At 44.0% G+C, this 6,831-nt stretch overlaps 1 pseudogene; it reads right to left on the bottom strand.

Annotated features, from left to right (window-relative positions):
• Nucleotides 1-1,408: 1,408 nt before the first annotated feature.
• Nucleotides 1,409-5,455, bottom strand: LOC144251382 (cholecystokinin-like; annotated as a pseudogene).
• Between the last annotated feature and the right edge of the window lie 1,376 nt (nt 5,456-6,831).

Genomic DNA, 6,831 nt, shown 5'->3' with positions numbered 1-6,831 from the left:
ATGAAGTAGTAACCTTAGCAGAGAATGATATAGAGTGCTATCTATTTGGAGTCTACACTGAATCCTAACTTCAGTTCAAGTTTAAAAATTGCACTGTCTTGATCTTTTGGGGGTCCCTCTTTGAGGACTTGCTTGCCATTCTTTTTCCACCCTTAAGGAAGGTGCACTGAATATCCACAGTGATGGTGGTCTGGGTAGAGTCCCTCTGGGACCTGTTATATATTTGCCAATATTGTTTTCAATGTCAGTTCCTTTTTGTGCTGCCATGTTCTATGTCAGACCTAGAGCCATAGCTGGTTGACGATCTGAGATTGTTGGAGCCTCGGCTGGGAGGCATGGAAGGTCTGTCTGCACTGTGGGTGGTAGTTATTAGATCATCTCTGGTGTCCCTGTGTACTCACTTGTTCCCTTTACTGATCACTATAGAGGACCAACAGACAGATTGACTTCTGCTCTGGATAACTACCAGAGTCCTCCCAATATGCTTACTAAGTGAAAAACAGCAGAACTCTTGGGAAAGCGATCACAGGCTCTTCTCTACTCCAGCAAAAACGCTGGGTCCTGTGGCATTGACCACTTGGGAGCTTCCTGGGAACTGGCTCAGGCTTTCTAAATCAGAATATACAGTTTAATGAGAGTACTCTGGTGAATCTTGTGCACTTTCAGAGTTTGAGAAATGCTAAGAGTGACAGAGGTCCCACTAGCACAGGAACATTAAGCCCTCAAGTCTGTGACTCTAGTTGGTAGGTGCACTGGTCATGTTCACCTCTCAGAGACAGCTTCCTCATCCATAAAGGAAGGACAATAATCTCTGTGCCACAGGCCACGGAATGATCAAATACTTGCAAAGGCAGGGTAAGGCACTGCCCTATAACTTATTTAAAGAGAGAAAACTTATGGGGGGCAGTAGGATTGGCAAAGGAGATCAGGAGTCAGGGTTTTCAGGGCTGGGCTATAGACCTGACCACAGAAGGCACTTCTGCTGGACACCTTCCAGCCACTTTGCCTCAGCAGGGGGTCAGCTCCATGCCTAGTACTCATTTCCCAAGCTGTGTCTGGGACCATCTACTGCAGGGATTCCCTGGGCACTGCAGATCAGACTTCCTTCCTTGCATGGTCTGAGGACCCTCAGTAGATTCAAGGAATGAGGAGTCAGAATGAAATCACTTTAATAGCATAGCAACATGTTAGGACCAGAAGTCACAGAGTTAGGAAACATCATATTCTTCAATTGCACAATTCTGCTGAGGTGTGTGGTTGCACAGGACAATCTTAATAGAAGGATTTTTCACATTGAGAACTTAATAAATAAGATACTTAAAATGTCAAACTTCAGAGACAATGAGTTATGAGCATGATTGTTTTCTTATTCTGCCTCCTCTAAGTCAGGTGGATGGAGGCTGGTCTTCTAAGAGGGATATTCATATTCCTCAGCACTGCGCCGGCCAAAATCCATCCAGCCCATGTAGTCCCGGTCACTTATCCTGTGGCTGGGGTCCAGGTTCTGCAGGTTCTTAATGATGGACATGCGGCCAGAGGGAGCTACAAGGGACAGAGAAAAAGAAAAGAAGAGCATTATATCTAAGAATACAACCAGTTCAATTTGTGAAGGCAAACAACAGAAAAGGCCAAATATATACATTTATATTCTTAAAGGTATTACAGACAAAGATGAAAGAGGAGAAAGACCTATGTCTGCATAAATGAATAAAAGTGATGTTCACTAGTTATGGGTGTGTTTTGTGTTCACAGGTTATTTAGATGGGTTCATTTTGTCCTGCCTTATACAAACTGAGGAATTGCCTCAATTTTTCTTTGTCTCCCCTACCCTTAACAGTATTTTCCTTGTGTATTTGGCCCTCAGCAGAAAGCAAGAATTTCCCTAGTACTTGCTCATTTCTAAATTTCATTGCTTAACATCCCTGACCATACCCAACTTGTCCAGAGAGCTTTAAGGTAGTGCAATCACAATATCTTGATATTGGAATGGCTTTAAAAGATGGGGTCAAGTCCCAATGATAATCAAACAATGTTTTGAAATTATTAATTTGAAAGCTACTTTCTTTTCTTAAAAATAAAGATAACCCGAAAAATATACACTATCAGATTGAAATCTTGGCATCTCAGTAATAATCCAAGAAGGATGCGAGAATAAAAGAGGTAAATGAAGTCAGACATTTTGACCTAAAATCAATAACTGAAATTGAATGGGTACCATGCCCTTGGGAACAGGATTATTCTTGCCTAGAACCCCCATTGAGTGGGCAGAAGTATGACAAGGTAGATGCTTGGGAGGCATGTGACACAGTGCCTCTCAGAGATCACAGACAGTGATCTGTGCAAAAGAAGGGTTAAACACGGCGCTTCAGGGCCATGAATGGGCAAAGTCCAGGCCAGCTCCTGAGTAGAGAAATAGAGGACCTCCCATTGGTGGCCACTGTGTTGGGGGGCCACCATGTCTCCACCTCTCAAGATGTTGGTGTGTAGCCTCTGCATGAGGCTCTCCTTGCCAGCTCCTGCATAGGGAGCCCAAATATGTGCTGTTTACTGACAAGTGACCCTTCAGAGGCAGTTATCCTGTCATAATGGGTAATGAAATTAACCAGCTACATTTAAAACCGACACACCACACAGAATAACAACATCCCCATCCTTTCTCTCTCTGCCCCCATCCCTTCCCAGTTTGGGAGCTAAGTCAACACAGCACATTTGAGCCCTTTTTGTAGACATTCCTAGCCTATCCAGAAGGGAAAGGGCCCCTGCTGTTTAACTGTTTGAGGACATTTTATGGTGAAATATTTGTCCTTAAATTCAGCAAGACCTGCAGACTCAGTTCTCCATGGACAGTAACATGGAAATATGACCCATCCTCCTGCCTGCTCTGATGACGAATGCTACAACCCTATAATGAATATAATCCTATAACGAATGCTATAATGCTGAAGTTCAAAGTAGCTCACCAAATTTCCATCTAGTGGAAGCAAAGTGACAGCTTCAATATGAGCAAGCAATCAGGGTTGCTGGGGTGAGCACTGTGTACAGCTGTCATTCTACAGCTCTGTCCTCACCTGGGTGTACTTACTATAGTCTTCATTCACCAACTACACAGAGTAGGGACTTACAACTGATTTTTAGAGTCAAAATGAAGGGTCTGACTTCTTTAAACTTTAACATCCTGAACAGATAATACCGCTGGGAAGCCAAATGGCCTCCAGACACTCTAGGGAAGCAGGGCTTAGAGAACCTCAGTCTTATTGCCGCTTAGATGTGCAGAAACTGTTATTCAACCTTCTAGAGCCATGGCTTCCATATGGGCAAAATGGGCATGATAATACTTACTGTGCAGAGAAATGTTTTCAGGTCTGAGAGAGACAACAGCTGCAACACTGGGGCTTTGCTGGTCATGGGTAAGTGTGTACTGAATGCCATTAGATGCACTATGCCACTAGATGCCTCCCCAATCACTCTCTACTAGAACTGCTTCTCCCCAAACCATTAAGAACCCTGTAGAGAGTTCCTAATGATAAACTCTTACACACTGCTTAAAGAACACATTTTGTCATTTAGAACCTTTGATGTATTCTAGTGTTAAGTCAAATCGAATATGATCTCAAAATATATAAAATATTCAAGGACATTTGTTCCTACATCTTATTTGTCAGTCGAAGAGCATGATTGTTTTCTAGTTCTGCCGATCCTGGGTGTTGGCAGCTTATTTTCCAAGTGATTGCTCTTCCCACCAGGGTTCCTTTGGCCCAACAGCCTGAAGGCAAAGACAGGAGGGTGTTGAAAGAGGGGATTGGAAGAACTTCCCATCTAAGATTTATGCTGTAAGAGCCACTGGTAGGGTATTGGTTCTAGGAAATAATTTGGCAAGTAGCTCACCCCACCCCTAGAATTGGTTTTCTTGGGTCTTTCCTAAAGCTGGAGAGAGATCTACATTTCAATGAATAGCCTAGGATAACTCAGACTGTCTGGCTGAAATTCAACTCACATCTGTGAGCAGATTCTAAATTACGTTCAGATAGGCAAACAGAAGGAATTTTCCAAACTGTCAGACTTTCTGTCATCTGACTAGTATTTCCATTCTTTCAGTTTAATTCTCAGGAAAGAACACAAAAGGTGTAGTTTGAGCAATTCTACAAATCACCTTCTGTCCTTTTCCCTCTGAAGGCCCTTGTCAAAAAGTTTCTAATGTCATCTTCATGTAAAACCACAGAAGACTCTAGAAAGCCAAGCCCTCCATTTTCTTCCTCTTTACTCAAGCCATGAGTTAAAGTTCAAATCCAATTGAGTAAAACCTCATGGAAAAGGAGTCACTTCCTTCAGCCATCCTGGCAGTGTTTGCTGGATGTTTTTAATTCAGTTGTTGATCTAGTTTAGCACACTGCCCCTTAGCCAGTGTCCATCATCAGTGTCATTGTGGATAAAGCTGGGAGAAAAAAAAATCATGATTCGTCCCTCTGAATCACACAAAGAGCCAACCGCGGCTCCAGGGAGCTCTGGCCTCCTATTTGCAGATGAGAAAGTCAGGCCCAGGAAAAGGGCACTAAGCCAGGAAACTGCTAAATCACCGTATTCCTGGAAAAAGGAATGCTGAGAAAACTGACTTAGGGAACATCTCTCCAGTAGTTTTTTTTTTTTTTTTTTTTTTTTTAAATCATCTCATGTGTAATTATTTCAATTCACTCACTGTCAAGGAAAACTCAAAAATGCTCCTGTTCTTTCCTTCCATTACATACTTTAGTGAAAACTGACCTATTCTCACTTGTTTTTGTCAGATCTCAAGTATTTTCAGCATCCATCACTTCCTGCTAGAGAGTTTCCAACTGTCTGCATCTGTGTGGCTCCTGGTTCAGCTGCATTAATAGAAGAGGTTGTTTAGTGTATTTGGAACCCCTTTCCAGGATTTAGTAATTATCTCAAAAAAAAAAGCATTTTCATAAAATGGTGTTGAGCTTAATCAGCAACACTGTGCCAAAAATTAGCTTAGAGAAAGATTTTTAAGAACGTTTTCCTTACTAATAAATTAAGTTCTCTACACCTCATTTTGATTTGCTTATAGAGGACTTCAAAACTATACTCTCAGGTGCGGTGGAACTCTGGAAAGGAAGGTGGAAATCCCATTAGTCTGTGTTTTCTCCCAAAAGGGATATCTTCATCTGGTGGGCTCTAGAGAAGGACAGGATTGACAGTCCAGAACAGGGACAGAAGTGAGGGACAAGAAGGCAGCATCCTTACCTTTCCGAGCCTGCTGGATGTATCAGGCCAGTAGTGCGCCCAGGTGCGCTCTCGGCTCCCAGTCTGTCCTCTGCACCGCCCTCAGCTGCCTTCTGGCCGCCTCTTCTGCCCTCTGCACCCCGGAGCCTGCGGCACCAGCTGGGGGCACCGGCTGCGTCAGGGCGCCCGCAGCAAGTACCGCCATCAGCACGCACAGGCAAACGCCAAGATTCATGGCTGTGGAGAGCAAAGGCGAGGGGGCGTCAAAAAAAAAAAAATGCTGGGCATCCGTCAGTGCCTGCCGAGAGTCGGGCACCTGGAAGCGGGCTCACTCCAGCGCCGGCGCACCAGACCCGCTAGGTTGGAGCCAGCGCTAGGGCTTACCCAGCGCAGACCCCAGCTGAGTGACACACAGCTGCGCGCGCGCGCCTAAACGCGCTTGGCTTGTCTCTAGGGTAATCCGCACCCAAGTGCCAGGGTCGGTGAGAGAACTGGTGTTTCGCCCTTTTTAGCAGAAAGAATGTCTCCTGTTCGCCTTAAGTTTGAGAAAGCTTTTGTAGAGCGTCTTTGTTCTAGCTGGAAAAGCACTCTATTAAAGATAATGTGAAAAATACAGGATCTCAGCAGAGAGAAATGACACCCTTGAAGGAAGGCAAGACTTTTCCAGATTAGAAAAGAAGCTTTCAGTACGGAAGTAAATGGCGAATTAAAATTATGGATGCCATAATTTTAAAAAAATGTATAAGGTTTCCTCAAGGTGTATGTGGGAATTAGTAATAAATCACTAAGCAAAACATAGGTAGGGTTTAAAAAAATCAGAAATATGCGTTTAGTTCTCAGCCATTGCCAAAGCACCGATTGACTGAATTTTAGAACTGTGATTAGACAGAAAATCCACATATTTCTATTCTTAAAGCTCTGGATTTTCTGCAATATTTAGAAAATGGATTTAAATATTAAAACTTTTTGGTATTTTATTTGAAAAGATTGCAAAGTTCTCCGCCCCTCTGTTTAACTGCTAGGAAATCCCAATTTGCCTGAGACTCCTAGCAAATGGCTATTTCAAAGTTTTGTGCAAAAAAGACCCACACAGGCTTGTGAAAGTCTCTAAGGCAGCTACCCACCCAGCCCTCATTTTTAAATCCAGCACCCTTATTTCTGAGTTTAAAGAATGTCTTTTCAGTTACGCTGGGGGAAGACACAGAAAACAGAAAAAAATATAAAGGGGTACAAAACTGAAGACAGCATTCTTCAAAGACACAGGACACTTGTATCCGCGTGGGCGAGTGAAGGGGACCTACATACCTTTGGATTAGAAAGCAGCTGGTTTAGCGTTTCCAGCGGAGCTGTGACAGCCAAGCCAAGTTCAGGGTAGGCGGGCGGGTGGCTGCCTCTTAAATAGCCCCGCCCGGCGCTATAGGACAGTCATCTATTTACCCAACGCTGACGCAGACCCGCAGCAACACGTGCTCAGAGGAAGGCCACTGGGTCGACAACCGATTGAAGTGGCTTCTAGAAAAAGAGGGGAAATGGCTCAAGAAAAGGGGGCTAGCCCCTCCCAGGCGGGGATCCCGATGCGGGTTCTCCTGGGGGCCCAATGCACTTCCTCCC

This window comes from Urocitellus parryii (assembly GCF_045843805.1).
Source record: "Urocitellus parryii isolate mUroPar1 chromosome 13 unlocalized genomic scaffold, mUroPar1.hap1 SUPER_13_unloc_15, whole genome shotgun sequence".
NCBI lineage: Eukaryota > Metazoa > Chordata > Mammalia > Rodentia > Sciuridae > Urocitellus > Urocitellus parryii.
This window is presented reverse-complemented; position numbering and strand designations above follow the sequence as displayed.